Consider the following 19,703-nt stretch of genomic DNA (forward strand, 5'->3'; position numbering starts at 1 on the left):
AGTGACGAATTTTCTTGTTCAGTTGAAATGATTGACCATATCATTGTTATAAAAGACCAATGTTTGCAGAAACTTTTTTTTTAATAATATACAGGGTGTCTCGCAAATTGTTTAGCGCGATCTTATATCTCTTTCATCATTAACGCGTCAAACTTGTTATCCACTGTGAATCACCCTGTATTAATAAAGCGGAATAATGGCGAGACGGCTCACATACTGTTTAGACATTAGTTTATAAAAGGAAATTTTATATATAAAAAGATTTAATAGCGCCAAATGAAATTCAGTTTTCCAAGAACAAAAAAGAAAAAAATGAAATTTGTTGTTTTTTATTAACCTTCCATTTGGATTAACTTGAAAAAGCACCAAATTTCAAAAATGTTGATCTGCCACTATTGGTTTTGGTTAGTTTAGGAGAAAGTAGTTACCAAATTTGTCGGAATAGGCCTTGTAACGTCGTAATAAATACCATTTGAAGGCAAAGTAAATTGCTTGGGGTTAATGTGGGGCAGGGTTAAAGATTGCAAGGAACATCGATTGGCACGACAGCACGCGAAGCACGGCACGGGTTTACATTAATTTGGGAGAAGAAGGATCATCCGAATTGGAGAATAGGTATAAAATAGTTTCGCATTTGCCTCTAATAAAAGCCAAAATGTGGATAATATAATAATAATAATAATAATAATAATAATAATAATAATAATATACATTTATTGCTTTGCAAATTACTTATTATTACATTATATTATTATAAAATATTAGATTAGACTTTTAAGGCAAAAAGAAACTAAGAACAAGAAAAAAGAATTAAATAAATAAAATTAAATATTTTACGCAGACTTTAAAATACATTAATCATTAAATATAGTTTTCAATAAAAGAGAAGTCGCAGGACAAACAGCAAAGTGGTTTTCCGATACAGAAATATAGAAAAAATGATCTTTTCGACATCTCTTTTCAATGTTTTGGTATTCTCAATATATTCTTTTTTCTTAGATTTAAGTCATAAACATCTGTACGAAAAGTGATTTTGTTAAAAAGATATTCAAGAGATTTATACTTAATGAATTTAAAATAGAATGTAGTACGGGGTGTAACCTAAACCTATTGCACATATTAACCAAACACGAAAAAGCCAAGTATGGAGAAATATGATTCGGTCGCCGAACTCCATAAACAAACCGCAAACATGAATTTTGTATTTTCTGGAAACAATATGGGTCAGCAGTGTCCACAGCAATGATTGAACGATAGATTCACAAAGCAGTTTCTTTGTAACAATTGGAAGAAAATATCTATGACTGTATTTTAACTTTAAATTCCCATATGCTTTTCTCAATTTGTTTGTAATAGCAGCCTAGAGTCCAAGATCAATCCTAAACTTTTTGATGTATCCGAGTATGGTATAGAGTGTCATTAGTTTTTATGATCATTTTGACGACGATTTAGTTGGATTTAACTGCAGTAGACGATAGGATGCAATTTTATAAAAGTTGTTTAAATCAGTGTTAATTTTAGTCTCAGAGTGCGTCACTTCATGATCTTGAAAGGAAAAGTAAATTTGAGGGTTGTCAGCATGTAGGTGATAATTAAATAGTTACAAAGTTAAACGTAAAGATTGTATATAACAAGGGATCCAATATTGCTACCTTGTGGTACACCTAACTCAACGGATAGTGGTTCGCAATACACATTGTCGCAGAACACCTTGTAAACTCTACCGGATAAAAACGAATTTAAAAATACACGTGCACCTTTACTAAACCCAATGTGGTGTTAAATTGAAAAAAGCAATTTATGATTGATTATGTCAAAATCCTTGCAAAGGTCTAACAAAATTAGGGTGCCAATTCTGCCTTCACTCAATGCAGTAAATCATCAGTAATATCGATCAAAGCACTTTCACAACTATAATCTTTTCTAAACCCAGATTGTTTTGTAGGTAATATATCAAAAATAGCTAAGAATTTTCTTATTTGTCCATCAATTATTTTTTCTAAATCTTTAGAAAGAGTAGGAAGGATGCCAATTGACTTCAGTTGTTTGAATTCCATGAGGTTTTTTACTTTAGGAAGTGGTGTGACCTTTGCATGCTTTCATTCGTTTATGACATGTGCAATAAAAGGATTTAAAAAAAGGACAACAAAACTGTATTAAAGTAGTAGAGTATCATCACCTATTGTCTTAGATTTGATATTTTTTATTATGTAAAATATTTCATCTTCTGTAACCAATGTAAAATGTAGGCCTTGATCGACATTTTCTAATTGATTGTTCACATAGAAATTCATTAATTATTGATCTGGTATTTTATTATTTTCGATAAAGTTTGCGTCAATTTGATATTTTCCCTTATCCACGAAGGCGTCTGATTTTTCACGGTGTGCCACAATATAACAATGGAGGTAAGTTGTTACTTCTGAAGTGCCCGTCACGGCCAAGGCTATAAAATTAAACCCACAACACTGATTTAACTTTAACTAAGTATATATTTTATAATAAATTTGTATAAATTATGAGAAATTTTTTTTTATGTATTATTCGTCACGAATCTAGGGGGCCATTTTCGACTCCGGCGAATTTTGAAAAATACACATGTCTTCCGGCGACGGGCCCGCCGAAATTAATGGACGCCGGAAGTACAAACTGGCAAAAAAATACATCGCTTAGTTGCCGCCCGAGTTTTAGCGTGAACCCTACTAAAAATATCGACTTCGGCGCCGCCGCGACGCCCTTATTTCGCGTTTTCGAGCGTTCGGCCTTCTTGAGGGGGTAAGCGTCCGAAATATTTCTCGCAAACGTTTCTCTAGCTGCCAAGAAACACGTTACAATCCCAATTACTCGCCTGACGCGGAGCTAACAAAATTTTATTTGAATTTTAATTTTAAACTAAAAACTAAAAAAAATTTCGACGCCTTAAATATTTTTTAATAAATAAATCCTTAAAAATCCAAGAAAATCAATTCAAAATGTCTTTATTGGCAATTTAGCCGTTATATTACACAGTAAATAAAGGCACTTGGTGCCAAATTCCAGCATAGTTGTTCATCTAACTACCCTTGACATGAAATTATAATTCAAAAAATAAAAAATAAAATGGTTATAATAAAGAAAATCAATTAATTATTTATTTTTTATAATTTTCTCAGATTATTCTTAAAGGACTTGGCCGTTAGACATGCATTAACAATAGCAGGGATGTAACTACACACTTTAATGACGTTATATGTTGCACATCTTCATTTCAAAAAATGATTTGTTTATTAATGATGTCCCGTGGTCATCGTACCTCAAATTAACATCCATCAGAACACCTAAGTTCTTATAGCCCTCCGCAAGAACTAACCTAACATTATTTAAGTATATGAGCCAAAGAGAAGTAAGTTAGTCTTATTACTATTAACAAGCAGATCGTGAGCTGAAGACAATCGAGAATTATATTTAAACCTGGATTTGTCTATGACCAGCAATGAGACCGGCAATATTTAAGATAAATAGAAAAGGTGGATTTAATATATAGAAATTGATAATTGTGAAAATAATATTAGAAACATGACTCCCCAAAAATAATAATTAATAATAGTTTGAAGTGTATATACGAAGTATGTTCAAAAAGTAAGATGACTTTTGGAATTAGACGGGCTATTTATATTCGATCTTGTTGACAACGGTATTTAGTGAATCTGGTGAATCTACTTGGAGCAAAAAAAAATGTTTATAAGTGATACAAGCTGTTCCAAGATGGCCGAGAAGACGCCGATGACGATCTTCTGTCTGGACGCCCAAGCACGTCAATAACTGATGAAAGCGTTGAAGAAGTGAAATACGTGGTGTTGAAAAATCGCTCACTATTAGAGAAGTGGCTCAAGACGTCGGCATCTCTATTAACTAGTGCCATGCAATTTTTTCCGAAGTTTTGGGCATGAAACGTGTAGCAGCAAAATTTGTTCCGAAACTGCTTAATTTTGAACAAAAGGATCATCGGTCAAGAGTTGTTAAATGACGTCAATGATAATCAGGATATAAAGCCCAGTCTTTCCGTTCATAAAGAGTAAAGTTAGGCGCAGTTTGCGAGAAGCAATACGAAGAAAACGTCCGGAATTGTGAAAAAAAAAATCATGGATTTTGTATTACGATAATGCACCTCATCGTTGCTTGCGTTTAACTTTTTGGCCAAAAAAAAACACAATCATGCCTCAGCCCAAAACTCAAGAATTCTATGAAAGGATGAAGGTTTGAAACTATTGAGGAGATAAAGAACTCAAGGACATATCAGAAAATGCTTAACAGAATTGCTTCGAGGATGGGAAAAAACGTTCGCGCAGGTGTATTCTATCTGAGAGGGATTACTTTATAACGGACAACATTAATTTTGATAAACAAATAAATACTTTTTGATAAAATTTAAATAAGATGTTGAAAATGTTTATGAAAATCGACGAAGTAAACAATTTGAAAGTGACTAGACTGATAGCAGAAACTCGAAATGTGAGCAGAATTCAGCGAAAAAGCGGCCAATGGGAAGATTTTTCTTTTATAAATCAGCCGAAGATAATTTGTCTCGAAGTTGTGACTTTATCGCATTTAACTGCCTCTCTCGTCCTGGTTAGAAAATTAATGGTCCTTCAGAAATCGCTACTACAAAGAGGCAAATTATTGACGTTGCCAAGATAGATGAAGAACATCCCTGTCACTGTTTATCTGTTCCTCATAACGAGGTCAAAAAACCTCCCGCACAAAACAAAAACTACGTCACTTGCACACCGGGTGTCCCGAATACAGGATCCAAAATAAACGACTATTTTTTTTATAATCAAAGACAAATGTGGATATTTTTTTAAATCATTTTTAGAAGCAAAGCAATAATGATAATTAGTTTATTCTAGCACCTGCCCATTTACATACAAACCGTGAACTACCCAAAGCAACCAAAATTAAATTTTGTAATCTAGGAAACTCCCTCCTATTTAGCTAATTTAGCTGGTCTAACATGCTCTCTCTATGAATGTATCTATAATTTGCATAAAAAATAAGCAATAAAAAATGAGGCAGAATTATGGTACATAAAAAAAATTCTTGCCAAATTTTTAGCATACCTATTCGACATGGTTACTAAAATATAACTCTGGATCTAAGATTAATTCTGATAAGTATTTAATTTGGGATTTTAGCTCAATTTTATCAACCTGTGTATCTACCAAATACCCCGAGATACAAAATGTTTGTCAATCTAGAGCTAATAACCAACCAATTCTTTATAACTTTTTAATTTTACGCACTTATGTATAAAAATGTTGCATTTCAATATTCAGTTTGGTATCTATCGTGCGCGACATGCTTCCCTGCAGCACACTCCATTTCCTATCACTATGGCTTGAAATATTATTCCTAATCTGAGTCTGATGAGATCTGTCAGATAAATATGTTGCTCTAAGATGCCGCCTTTGTTAACCACTGTGTGCGAGGCACTTCGGAGCACCTAATCTGGTCACGCCAACTCCAATTCGTGACTAAAGTTTCGTTTATCAAACTGTATGCACAATATACCATTTAGTACCAATAAAGTCGGGGGTTTGCGGAAAACCCTCACAAACAGCAGTTACACGTGGAGACTGTCCCATTGTATGCTTGTAATGTCAAAAGGGTCAACATTACAGCTATATATTAGATCGATAACATTTATTGCGAACGGTATCGCGTGGTGGGAAGCGGCGGCGACCCCCGCAGGCACCGCCCCCCGCGTCCCACACGATAATTTACCCTGTTTAATAATATCCACCGGCAGTACAATCTAAAACACAGGGATTCAATGTTTACAACATACTAGAATTATATTTAAACGCAGCGGCAGGTCAAGGCTGCCAACATTAGAATATGTGTCACTACCAGGTCTGTTCGACCGCAAAACTATTCGACGGCGTTGGCTCAATTCCCAATTTAGAGAATATTTATTTTTAAAATTGAAAATCGAAAATGTGACCGACGCGTTATAACGTAATAATTCGATAGAAAATAAAACACGGCATCGTTGCAGATATGTGGTGTTTAAATGCTTTATGTTTTGTCAAAGTCATTTTAATTTTAATTTGGTTTGTCTTTTTCGACAAGTGAAAATCAAATTTGATTTTTAGTACTGCTCTAACTTAGAGAGGGCAGCCACTTGCATGTACTTTAAACTATTAAAATGTGGTGTTCGGCAAGTGATTTTGTTCATTTTAAAAATACAATAAAATTATATTTTTATTTTATTTATATTGTGCGTCGCTTCGGCGTCGCGTCATTCTGAAAACTCCATTGAAATTATAATTAACAGATAATCAAATAAGCATCACAAAATATTATTTTAAATGTTCAAAATAACAATTTAAAAATGTTATAGATTTTAAACAACGCTGTTAACGCTATTCTTAGTGTAGAAAGTCTTTTAGAGACTTTCTTATAAAATACAATGTTGTCTAGACTTTGAATTAGTCTTACTTAAAATAAAACGAACAGATTTTATTCAATCATACCTAATTGCCTTTACTTAGGGTTTGGTAATAAAATAAAATAAATTATTAAAAATGTTTGGGTGTAATCTTTCAACTCTTGGTTGCACTATTTTGTAATGCTTAATTCTATACAGTCCAACGATTTAAAAAATGATCTACTCTTAAAACCAACAACAAAACGTCTACAAAAAAAAGTGGACTGCCAAGAAGGAGCACGCATACGTTAATGGCGGATTCATCCCTTTTTTCGTTTGACTGGTAAAAGTCACATGACATTAGACCCTCTTTTCTTTTTGAAATGTTAACTTAAAATATCAACGTTGAAGTTTGATTAATGTAGTCAGCTTATTATTACGAGAGAACGGAAATATAGGCAAGTAATAACTTGTTATCAAGATAATTGCGTTTAAGACAAATACGCAATACATTAAATATGGAAAAATTTAAAAAATGACGTTTTAATCTGACTAAACTAATGATTTATAAACAAATCAACACCAAAATATTTCCAAACGTACCTAAAATGTTGAGTTGATTTATTACAAGGTGATTTCTTGTTCATTTGAAAACGCAATTTTTTTGTATTGTGGTAAGTGAGGAGTAAGTGGTAATAGGTAAATTGAACATCAAAAACACATGATAACACAGGTCTACAGTGATTGTGATGTTTGAGAGCTGTTTGATTATTTGTATATTTTTATTGGCCCTTTTTGAAAAAAACGCCGTATTTTTGCTCCATCGCGTGATTTTTTTTCTACTCCCTTGTATAAAATACCTAATTACACATCAACCCTATCAATACCTAATCACGTATACAATCTAGCGTGTGAGAAACGTCACTTTACCACCTCAGTTACGTTTCCCATGAATCCGAGCCAGTTCGGACATTTCCGGGATTTTATCGCAAGGGTTTGGGAGCAATCGGATGTTTTCGGAGATATTTCCCACGCCTTGAATTATGACGTTTGTCAGTTCTGACAGTCACTCGTGTTGTTTTGTGAAAATGTACTCAAAATATATAGTATGCAACACGTTCGGTAATAGTATATTATGCAACAAGTGCGGTAGACGGCATTTAACTCACGAGTTTATTTGACACGAGCGGAGCGAGTTTTTAATAAACGAGTAATTTAAAAAGTTTACCGAACGTGTTGCATACTATACTTTTTCTACGACCGTTAGTTTTTAGGTACATTTTCGCAAAACAACACGAATACATGCACTGACATGACCGTCAGAATTGACAAACGTCAAAATTCAAAGGGTGGGAAATATCTCCGAAAACATCCGATTGTTCCCAAACCCGTGCCGTAAAATCCCGGAAATGTCCGAAGTGACGCGGTAAAGTGTAAATGACGTGGTAAAGTGGCGCTTGCCGCACGCTAGATCGCTAAATCACTCGTTTATTAAACACTCGTGATTCAAATGCCATTTACCATTTACCGCACTTGTTACACAATATACTATTATAGCGCTCTATATGTTATTGTTGTGGTATTTTATTAATATACATACCTATGACATGAATGAAGTTTGTTCCATTGATTTTTATAAAATTAAATGTGAATTAACAACACTGCATAATATTAGATTTCTCTGAAACGCCACAGAGTCGGTGCAGGAGCGTCAATACAGCGTTGTAACCTATTTATGCGCAGTTTGGTTCTATGGAACGTGCTACTGTGTTCGCCGCTGTTCTCTTCGTTGTTGCGTGTTTCTAGTGTTCTAGAAACATCTGTCAAAAAGTTTAATTTTGTAGACTTGGAAAAGAACGAAGTGACTGGCGAGAATGTTTAAGAAAGTTGACGCCTTAAAATGAAACGATATTTGACACAGAGTTTTATTAGAATATTACGATTGTTTTTTATATACTTTATGCTTATTTTTCTTCTTATTATCCTAATCTACTTGTCGTTCTACTGAAATAAATGAAAAAAGAGTTTAAATATGTCTCGCATAGCTACTTTAACAGTCCGTTTTAGATTTTATTTAAATTTAATTATATAATTACCGGGTATCATTGCAGTAACGTACGACCTCTTTGCGAAGCGTCGTAAAATTGGAAACGCATATCAGATAGGAGGTTAATCACAGTGACCATTAAATTCCATGTGAAAAATCCATCCGTTCCAAAACGGCGAGGCAGCCCATAAAATTCGCATTTATTTTATGTGGTCGTTCATGATTATTTTACTCGTATTTATATTCGGATTTGTTTACTTTCGGTCAGTCGGCGCACTGGTGGACAATATAATATCACGGTTTTTATTTATTTAAAGAGCTAAATTAGGATGTTATTTATACGCATTGTGTTTTTTTAAGTCTCCCAAATAACCGAAAAATACGGTTAAAATATTGTTTTACCAGTTATTTTATACCCAATGGGCGCCCTTTAACAATAACAATTAAAAAAAAACGTACGCGAATATACTTAAAATCTTTTTTTTTTGGCGTAGCTTAAATAGTTCCCTCAAGAATATTCACGAGACTTCTGATAAGATACAAAAGAATTATGGTTACTAATGAATCAAGCAAACCCAAGCAAGCAAAAACGAAAATATCTGAGTCGAGTTAAGTTAGTCTTTACCGAAAATTGCTTCATTATCCATTTAAACTTACCGTGTGGTGTTATTTGGGGCATCAAAAAAATATAATATTGATCCTATTATTCTGAGATGACGTCAGCCTAGAAAAGGAAAGACTTCCGCCATACACAGCCCCTGTCTCACCTTTTTTTAAATTCGAAAAGCTTTGTCAGAATACTTCACATCATCCCAGAGCAAAATACGGTAGACAATAAACAATCAAACAATCAAATCCAAAGCACCAAGTGAGTCACAGAATAACTACATAACTGTAGACCAAAACTCATCAATCTAAAGTATACAATCCTAGATATTCACAAGAAAAATATTTTTGAACAGCACTCGTGGTCACTTCACAGTAGTATTAGCTAGTATTTAGCTAAGGTTAAGGTGACACATATCACTTGCTCATCAAGCAAAAAACGGCAATAACAGAGGCTTGTGAACCGACCCCTAATCAAATATAAGTGAGTCTTCACGAGTACCGCTATGGTCCACCGCAGTCAAATGCCTTCGTGAGATCGTATAAAGTGCCGTAGAAGTTTCATCTTTGTCAAGAATTTTCGTCCAACTGATTGGTATCCCAAATAACCGAAAATTTTGATAACTAAATATTTTTAATGTATATATAGCTAGCAGCCTATGGTGATAATAGAGGCAATTTTGAAGCCAACATCAATAAATGTTGTAATAATAATAGATTCTATTAAATCTTCAGTTAAAAAACGTGGAGAACGTCGCTGTTCAGAAAGAAACTGGTGAAAAATTCAGGTTAATGTGTAAAATTTTGCTTAGTCATATGTCGAGGATGCGGAGCATCAATTTTCTGGTATTTAAGGCATCTATGTATAACCATAGATGTTATTATGCACCATGCTAGCAACAACTAAATTATAAACTAGAAAAGTTGAATTATTAGTCACTAAATTCTACAAAATTGTAAATGAAAGACAATGGCCGATCTTCAAATTGACAACAAAATGGACGGTCTATAAAAGACCCCTGTAACGTCATCAGTCCGAAGCATCGTAAAACAAAGCGAATTAGCGTATTTGTTTAAACTTCGATAAACACACTTGCTAAATATATTACCGATACATTCTTAGCTCGACGCGTTCGGTAACGGTTAGGAAAAACGTGCCAAAAATGTTTTCGTATCCCCGGGAAACGTGCGATCGTCGGTACGTCGAATTTTTTATACAGATAGGCACCCCAATAAAACGTTTCTCGCCTTGGGACCACCGAACAATCGCCAACGATAATTTCCCCATTTGCTCGGGTCCGAAAACAATCGCCATTGAAACTGTCAAGAAATAAAAGCACAGTTTAACGCTAAAAGCATCACGTTAAGCTTGTCGCGAAGTTACGTAACCAGTGATTTGTAACCAAGCCTAAGTAAAAAAAGTTGAGTAGGTAAAAGAGTTTATCATGGTTATTTTGACGATAAGTCACGTGGGAAAGGCATAAAACCTTTTACCTTTACTTTTACTTCAAAGCGTCAAGAACAAGAAACAATTTTCAAATTTTCCTTTCTATAGTACTCATTTATCCATGATTCTTATTTAAAATAAGAGTTCTAAAAATCGTACATAAAGTGTCAATTTTTTTTTAGTTTGATCATAAGAATAAGAATTTAAGAGATAACTATTTTAAATCATATACTGCGGCAAAAAAACGAATTTATAGATAAATTTTAGAAATAAATGTGACACGGTACTGACATTTAGCTAATGCATTGTTAGTTTTCTCTGAATCACAAATTAAATTATATCAAAAACATGTTGAAATATCTTCATGAGCAGCTAATTCATACAAAAGCTTATTTGATTCATTAACCACCAGTGAGAACAAACAATAGAAGATATAAACAAATCACAGTTAAAACAGAATCCCCCATATATCGTACTTAAATTATTGTTTGTTATTGTTAATCCAACAGAACATATTTATATACTTTACTTGTCTAAGATGACTTCAATAATACTATAACTAAGTATCACATGTTTCTATTATAACTGACCAATCAGTTTGCCCTTTCATTCCCAGTTGTATAAGGTCGCTATGCTCTTATTAGGAGTGGATTTCTGCTATACAAACTGACTGGACTCTAATCAATATAATTACGATTCTCTTGCCTTGAGCCGACCATACCCCTTTCAGGACGGCACCATGTTGCCGCAAAAGTACCGCACAGACGGCTGTTTTTTACATTCCCCGTGGACGAATATCATATATATATCGGTCATAGTACTTTACAAGAACGTAAAAAAATTCTTTTTTAATCACATAACTTTATTTTATTTAAAATATAATTTTTCAACTAACAAACTTTTGAAAAAATTAAAAGACTTAAATGAACTTATTATAAAAAAGTGCCTAAATTATTTGTTAGAATTTTTCCTGTGTGGTAGATCTGGAAACATGGAGCTCCATACAAGCCTTTGTCACATTCTTTACACATACATCTGAAAACCTTTTTTTCTTTTTCCTTTGCTGTTGTGTGTGACCATACAACACATCTTCTGGAGGCAGTTTTTGTCTTTTGAATTGAGGGAACTAATATGGGAAAATGTCTGTTCTGTATTATAGCTATATCAGCAATTGCAGAAACGGAAATGGGCTTATTGGCATTAGATTTGTATCTACAACAAAAATTAACGTCATCAAATAGAATAACTTTAGAATACAATTTATACAAACCTTGTGAAAATTCAATGTAGAAGATTTTGTTGAAACTTAGCAAATGGCACTGGGTAAGTCTGTTTCACCGAAAACATGGCATGTGCATTCAAAATACAGATATCCAATGTATGAAAGAATAATTTCTTGTACTATATAATGGTCCTCCGCATACAACCATTGCTGTTCATCATCATATCCGAACGGTCTAATGATTCCATTTTTTTATTCTTTAGTTATATATTTATTTATTTTTACTTATTGTTTATTAATCACATGTTCAGGGTTTCCTCGAGGGCTCTTGGTTGGCATTGTCAATTTTATCAAGTGTAACCATTTTTTTTGTGCATTGTTGTTATCATCGTCACGTCTGTCCTGTCTTTCCACCTCAAAACCAGGCAGTGGTCCGAACTTCTCCAGTCTACTTCATCTTTTTCTAATTTTACTTTTAGAATCGTCATGTGAAGTCTGTTAGATCTAACCGTCTAATCTAATTATCTGCAAACAGAGAGTGACCTTTGTTTAGAGCAGTTTCACAGCTGAGCTGCAATATTACTAGTGACTCCTAATCCTGTAATGTTTTCTTCTGGATTATTGGTGTCCTTGCATTTAATGTATTGTACTAAAGTATATTTTTTTAGGATAACCTAGTTTTTTTCAAATATCACACTAATGGGAGTCAAAACTTTTTAAAACCGGTACTTTATTTGAAACATCCTTTAAAAAATAAGTTCAAAGGAAGGAAGAAACGAGATACGTCAATACATTTTTATAAAAACAAAATATTGTTTAGGAGGCTTTGCTTCTATTGAGCTTATGAGCTATGTAAGCTTAAAAATGCAGAAGAAACTCTCGATAAGCTCATGCAGTGGAAAGAAAAAAACAGATTAGTATTTAAAAAAAATAAATAAAATTCAAGGGAGAGTTTCTTCTTCTTTTTGCTGTAACCCTTCCTAACATTTCTGGAGTTATACTATCAAATGTAATATAATTCTTGTACGTACACGTGCACGAAAAAATCTAACGGTGTCAAGTCTGGTGACCGTGGGGGTCAATTGACCGGACCGTGTTTTGAGATTATCCATATAAACATCACGTAGGTATTCATTAACATCTTTAAAATTATGAGGAAGTCCGCCATCCTGCTGAAAACACATATTTAATGTCACGAGTCTTCAATTTCATTTCTTAGGAATTGTAAATATCGTACACAATGAAAAAAAACTGGTCCAATAATTCGGCTTCCTATCACTCCTGTCCAAACATTGGCTCCTCACCGTTCTTGAAACTATCGAGGACGAATCATTCTTTCATTATTTAAAAACCAGTATCTGTTGTTCTGTCGGTTAAACATAGCATTATGTGAGAATCGTGACTCATCAGTGAAGAAAATTAAGTTAACTAAATTATTATTTTCGTTATGTTTATCTAACAGCCAATTACAATATCGAAGTCTTCTTACAAAGTCAGCTTCATGAAGATGCATTCCCCGTATATTAGAAACATATCAACTTTTTCTCCATTTGAAAATTGATTATTGTTTTCCATTCCAAATTGATAACACGACAAAATTGATAATCAGATATAAATTTGCCGACTTGGTGATGGATAGAATCGAAGCCACCTAAGAAATATTTTATTTTCATAAAAATATATTTTTCTACTCCCGTCTGTAAAATACCTAATTTACCCATCGATCTAGCGTGCGGGAAGCGTCACTTTACCACGTCAGTTTCCTTTCCCACGAATCCGAGCCACTTCAAACATTTCCGGGATTTTACCGCACGGATTTGGGAGCAATCGGATGTTTTCGGAGATATTTCCCACGCTTTGAATCTTGAGGACTGTCAATTCTGACGGTCATGTCAGTGAATGTATTCGTGCTGTTTTGCGAAAATATACCCAAAAACTAAAGGTCGTAGAAAAAGTATAGAATGCAACATGTTCGGTAAACTTTTTAACTCACTCGTTTATTAAAAACTCGCTCCGCTGCGCTCCGCTCGTGCCAAATAAACTCGTGAGTCAAATGCCATTCACCGCACTTGTTGCATAACATACTATTACTTACTGGTTTTTTGATTTTGAAAATTTTGGTGTTAAAATGTTGCAGAAAAAAGTACCGGTTATAAAAATTTTTTGTTCTCACTAGGGTGTTGTTTGAAAAAACTAGGTTGTCCTAAAAATTAATAGTTCATTTGCCATTAGACAAGTAAAGAAAAGTTTCATTTACAATTTTTCCCATGGTCAGGTGACACGGTAAAAGTATTTCGTTTCCGCTCAAACCGGAAGTGCAACCATATATTGTCAAAAAGTTGGATATTCAGCCTATATTATCTCGAGCCGTTTAAAAGTTATAGAGTCTTTCCACTTTCTTGTATCACCCGGTATATTTTACTATTTGTATATATTATTCTATGTCTCTATTATTTATTGCTTGCTATTAGACACGTCATTGTAGACACTGTGTTAAAACTTAGTAAGTTATCTTGTCATCTATCTAAGAAATCTTTATTACTCCCTTATAATTCAGGGGCGACTATACGGTAACCAACGAAAACCATATCGCGGCAGAGTATCACATCTGGGTGGTCTAGCGTTACGCGACGCAGATTCGCGACTGCAATTTTCATTTTCGCACCTTGGCAGAAATTTATGGCGCGCCTTCGAATTTAAAATGTCGTGCCGTTCAAAGTCCAAAACGTACAGTAAAATTAAATCATTATTACAATGCGGCGCATGTTAGAATTATATAAATCGATTGCCCATATTCGTGCAGAATTTAATTCTCGAGCGATATTAAAAACACGCTTATGGCGCTGGCGATCCGCCGTCGCTGTTAACGATAATGTTTCCTCAGTAAACGACCTTATGTTTCCTTCATCGAAAATTTCCGACGAAGCAGACGCCGAGGCTCGGGTTTGAGATACGTCGTATGTTTTTTTTTTAATTTACACGACTAAACTGTCGTCTTTGACACTTCTGATGAGATTATTAGTGAACTGTGGTGTCTGTGATTTGTGACCACACAAAAGCTACCCACACATACTGTTCATTGATGTTATCTTCCAAATACCAACGTAGTAAACTTTCAATGAACGGCCTGGGTTGAATAACTCTGGCATGCTAAAGAATTCCGAGACGTAAGACGATAATAAAATCGAATGTCGTGCACAAAGCAAACGGATTTTCGCGCTCTGGAGACTTTCTCAATGCAGAAAGAGTCGCTGGCACTTTGGCTTGATAAAAATCCCCTGTTTGTCTTTCGTTCTAAACAAATACAAGAGACTCGTAAATAAGACGTAAACTCCCGGTCTGTTTCAAAATAACCGTGCTGAATAAAAATTTTCCATTGCAATAAAAATGGACATATATGACGTCGTGTTGGAAGATGATGTAATGTCTGCGGCTTGTATATACGAATATATAAGACAAGCTTCTAGAGAAATTGGTGTATCAAAACGTGATTTAGTAGCAATAAACGGAATGAAAGCTGGAAAGCTTTTTGATATTCTTTACTCTTCAGTCATTTCTGAGGCACTCTGTATATTTTTACATTTTTATTAAATACAGTATTATTGACCAGTCTTTTATTGATACACCAAATGATGCCTAATATCTTCGCCGACCACACATGTTAATTCGGTATATCTTCTTAATCGAACCTGCCCATTTACAATCTTTGAAACTCCACAACAAATAGTTAAGAAAGTGAATCCTGCAGATAAACTACAGAAACGAATGAACAGAATGAATTAACAAAACCTTATCAAGACAAGTATTTATACACTTAGCAAGTGTTTCTTTAAACGAACCTTATGACTTCTAGCCCTTTTGAGGCAACCCGAATAATATGAAAATGATTTCGAAAGGGTTTTATTCAGCTTTTCCCCTAAGTAAAAAAAGGCACCCCAACTGTCACTCCAGCAGAAGCAATGTGGGAAAAAATGCGCCTTGAGGTTTGCAATTAACTAAAAACACGAAAATTCAATTTGATGTTATGAAATAACTTCTGTTAGTGTCGAAAAATCCACGCATAGGAGATGGTCGCCTGGGGAATACTTTTTACCGCACGAGGAAAGAGAAAAATAATGCTGACATTGAATGTGCATTGAAAGTGTAAAAAAAAAAAACATAACACAAATGGCAACGACAAATTTTCATAAATAAAAACAAATAACTTCAACAATTGAAAATACATTTTTTTTTGGTAAGTTAGAGAACAAAAAAAAGCATCAGCCACAATCTGCAATCCTTAAATCTGGTTCAGTGAAAGACAATTTGCAATGTCTTTCTAACTAAGCTAGTATTGATATTTAAGCTTGAGTATTGTTGATTAGTCCTTGATAAAGTAATTATTCTCTGGCCTTGTTTCGGTTTGTAAATAATCAAAGAGCCTCCAATTCTTAAGACTACAAAGCTATTTTAGGCTTATAAATCGAAGATAGTGTAGTGCGCGTAGCTTGTTGATAGGTATGGCTATGGCTAGCTATATAATAAGCACCCACCCCTTAATTTAAAATACAGCAAATTAGTGTGGAGACTTCCCTGTTGGTACAAATATAAAATGTGTGTTAATACCTCTTCGAACAAAATGTGAAGCAAATGTGGCGGTGAATCAACCCCGCTGTCTGTCGTCTGAAGTGTTTGGCCTAGTTTGCCCATATAGCTACTATACTGGCGCTACTAAGATAAAAAATTATGTAGAAAAGAGGCTGATTTTCCTGCCACGCTACTAACCAGCACTTTATGCCATTTTTTTTCTAAAAAGTGATATCCATATATTTTTGCATGACGCTTTGGAACTCTGGGTGCAGTGACTATTCAAAAGAGGAAAATGCTATACATGTGACGACGGGGAAACAAATATAACTCAATACAACTCATAATGCAAGGAAAAATAAGTGGAAGAAAATCAGTGGGAGACATTCCTGGTTAAGAAATCTGGGCGAATGGTTCAACACCTCCAGTACCAATCTGTTCAGAGCAGCAGCCAAAACGGCACTTGAAGAAGGAGAAGGTCATATTTTGAGAAAATACGGCAGTAAAAATGCCGCAAACAAACTTATCGACGATCTGTCAGGGACCATGTTGTTTGTTGAATACCGCAAGTTCGTTGGTTAAAAAAGAGACCTTAAATTTCGAGCTTGAGCATTGGGACTGGACCTTCAAATGTTTTACATAGTTTCATAAGTTCCTGTATTATCAGTATTAGGCAGGGCCTCTATTTACAAATACAAAATATCTTCTTAAATCTGCAAAAAAAACGTCAAGCATACGATATGACGAATCATCCCCACTCTTCCCTACCGAGGTGCAAATATATGTTTGCTTGAAATGAGCTAAGGGTCGTATTCATCGCCATTTATATTCATTCATCGTATTTATGTAATTACTAATTTATTCAATTATTAATGATGCCACATTTTAATGCCTTCTTTGCCCGAAAAAGCTTCCATGAATTCTACCCTAAGTCGGTTGTTTCCGTGATGTACATTGTCAAGAAATACTTGCTAATCAGACTAGGAGGAGGAGCTCGACAAACAATTTGTTTAACTGATGTCCTGTCGTCTGTGGTTCACTTTCCTATTAGACGTTATACGGGGTGTTGGAGAAAGGAGAAAAGATTCATCGTGGTAAAATAATGGTGGTTACAAAATAAAAGTGTTCAGGAAATCTGTCTCTAGAGGGCGCTTTACCTAGAACATTTTTTTTTATTTTCCCCGTATTTTATATATTTAGTCTGATATTACAAAATTGAACAGATTGGCTTAAGCAGAATCACAAGTAGTCAAAATTTGTTACTCTTGTTTTAAGTCGAAAAGTGTTATGGTTTAGCCACAAATCGACTGTTTTATTCTCGTTTCGAATTTTACCTGTAAATGTGATTTTACCTAACAGGATTTAATGGAATTTGAAAAAGTTATTGTCACAATCCGTTAAAAAATAGTTTCTATTAAAAGAGCTTATTATCCATCTGCTACTGTGATATGCATTTTTGCTACGGAAGAGCGAATGGAAAATAGAAACGTTCCATCTCCTAAGGCATTCATCAACATACACAGAAGACTTGGTGAAAGGGAATCATTCAAACCTGATAATATGAATAAAGGGAGACCAAGGTATAAAAGAACCGCTGCAAGAGAAGAACTTCAAAATAGAGGCTGACCCGTACCGAGTACGAGAAAAATTGCTGCTCAGGAAAGAATTGCTTGTTCTACAGTTTGGAAAGTTTTGTATGAAAATGATATTTGACCCTTTCATGTTCAAAGGGTTCAAGTGGAACATTCCAAAATGGAAGGAAAACATTAGCGCCGGTTTTCTTTAAATGTATGGGCTGGAATTATAGAAGATAATCTTATAGGACCTCATTTCTTTAAAGGAGGGAAATGTATTTTCAATTTCTCCAAGAGGAACTACCACCTTTGCTGGAAGAAATACTCTTGCAGTGGAGACAAAAAATGCAAGATGGCGCTCCACCCCATTTTACATTGGCTGTACCAAGGTATTTAAATCAGGCATTTGAACATCGATGGATAGGTCGTGGCGGACCTCTAGCTTGGCCGCCTCGCTCACCAGATCTTAACCCCATGGACTTCCCTTTTTGGGGGCACTTAAAGTCTTTAGTGTATGAAACATCTATAACACATATCAATGATCTACGAAAAAAAATAATAAATGGTTGCGAAATCATTAGAAAGGCGTATTTTTTCGTGTTCAACGGCAATTTTTAAAATATTTAGAAATGAATGATGGGCATTTTAAAAATGAATTGTAATTAACGTTGTATACTGTTTAATTCCCGATTGTTATTAACAATTTTTTATTTTCCGAAATATTAAATTTATTTTTGTTACTTAAATTAAACATGCATTGACTTTTGCTATTTTTCACTTTTTAAACTTTAAACTTTAGTGCCTGCAGGTTAGTAATGCCGGCCTGCATTTCCACTTGCTTTTCTGTAACAGAAATTCATATCGGGATATCCAGTATCACCTTTCTTTACACTAGAAGTGCGGGGTATTCGAGCCTAGAATAAAAAAGTCAATTTGTGGCTAAACGATAACACTTATCGACAGAGTAAAGAGTAAATAATTTTTGAGGATTTGTGATTCTGCCTAAGCACTTTTTACCACGTTGAATCTTTGCTCCAAGTTTCCGAACTGAATTTCCGAACACCCTGTATACCTTATAGTGGCCTTTCTCCATATTTTTTCCGTCGCCGCTTCAAAAGGACGATAATAATAAATAATAAATCCAAAAATCGTAAATGGAAAAGTTAATATAATCGCATAAGCAGCTTATGAACGGCAAAGTTTTCTTTTTGTATTTATCCTTATAAAAAAATCTATCGAACCCAGCAAGTCAGTGATTTGCTTTGTGCAGAAAGTGTAAAATGCTAACTAAAACCGTACGCCACTGCCGTGCCGTACCGACCAAAGCTCTAGCGAAACTACACACACACATTACCGGATTTCTTTGTTAACAAGTTTAATTATCGATTTTTTTTCTCTGCTCCAGAACCGATACCGATTACCAAATCATCTAAAATTACTTTCAAACTGTTTCCGATTAGCAAAAAAAAAATCGGGTTTTAAAGTCGTACCCGCCCGAAACGTCGCGGACTTTACCTTTCACGTCAGGTCACCTCGGAGTTTGCCGCATTGGATCCGAATAGACGTCAAATGGTTCCGCGACGACAGCACTCACCACTCTCCGTTTTAACCAAACCGACTTGCGAGCTTTGTTGTACTGTGGAAAACTGGGCAGAGCGCGCGCGTTCGGAAAAGCCCGAATACACACACAAAGAAAAGCGCATTCGCGTTAAAGTTCGAACTGCACTGTCGCACGCGCGAACCTACGCGCCCGACGCGACCTGTTAGGACGGCGACGCCCACCACGTTGGACACTTTTCGCGTACCTATTTTCGTTTTTAAATTATTGTCCA

At 34.7% G+C, this 19,703-nt stretch overlaps 1 protein-coding gene across 2 annotated transcripts in view; it reads right to left on the bottom strand.

Annotated features, from left to right (window-relative positions):
* The window catches only part of LOC132701054 (glycine receptor subunit alpha-4), a 91,033-nt gene extending 71,361 nt beyond the window's left edge, over positions 1-19,672 (bottom strand). The window contains exon 1 of one of the 2 annotated variants that reach the window (XM_060668696.1): positions 19,387-19,672. The gene's annotated coding sequence lies outside the window, so the exon portion shown is untranslated. Of the gene's footprint in view, positions 1-19,225; positions 19,354-19,386 lie in introns of those variants that run through there. The other variant, XM_060668697.1, reaches the window with a different exon arrangement.
* Between the last annotated feature and the right edge of the window lie 31 nt (positions 19,673-19,703).

This window comes from Cylas formicarius, unplaced genomic scaffold, assembly GCF_029955315.1.
Source record: "Cylas formicarius isolate icCylForm1 unplaced genomic scaffold, icCylForm1.1 PGA_scaffold_4__25_contigs__length_36172078, whole genome shotgun sequence".
Lineage (NCBI taxonomy): Eukaryota > Metazoa > Arthropoda > Insecta > Coleoptera > Brentidae > Cylas > Cylas formicarius.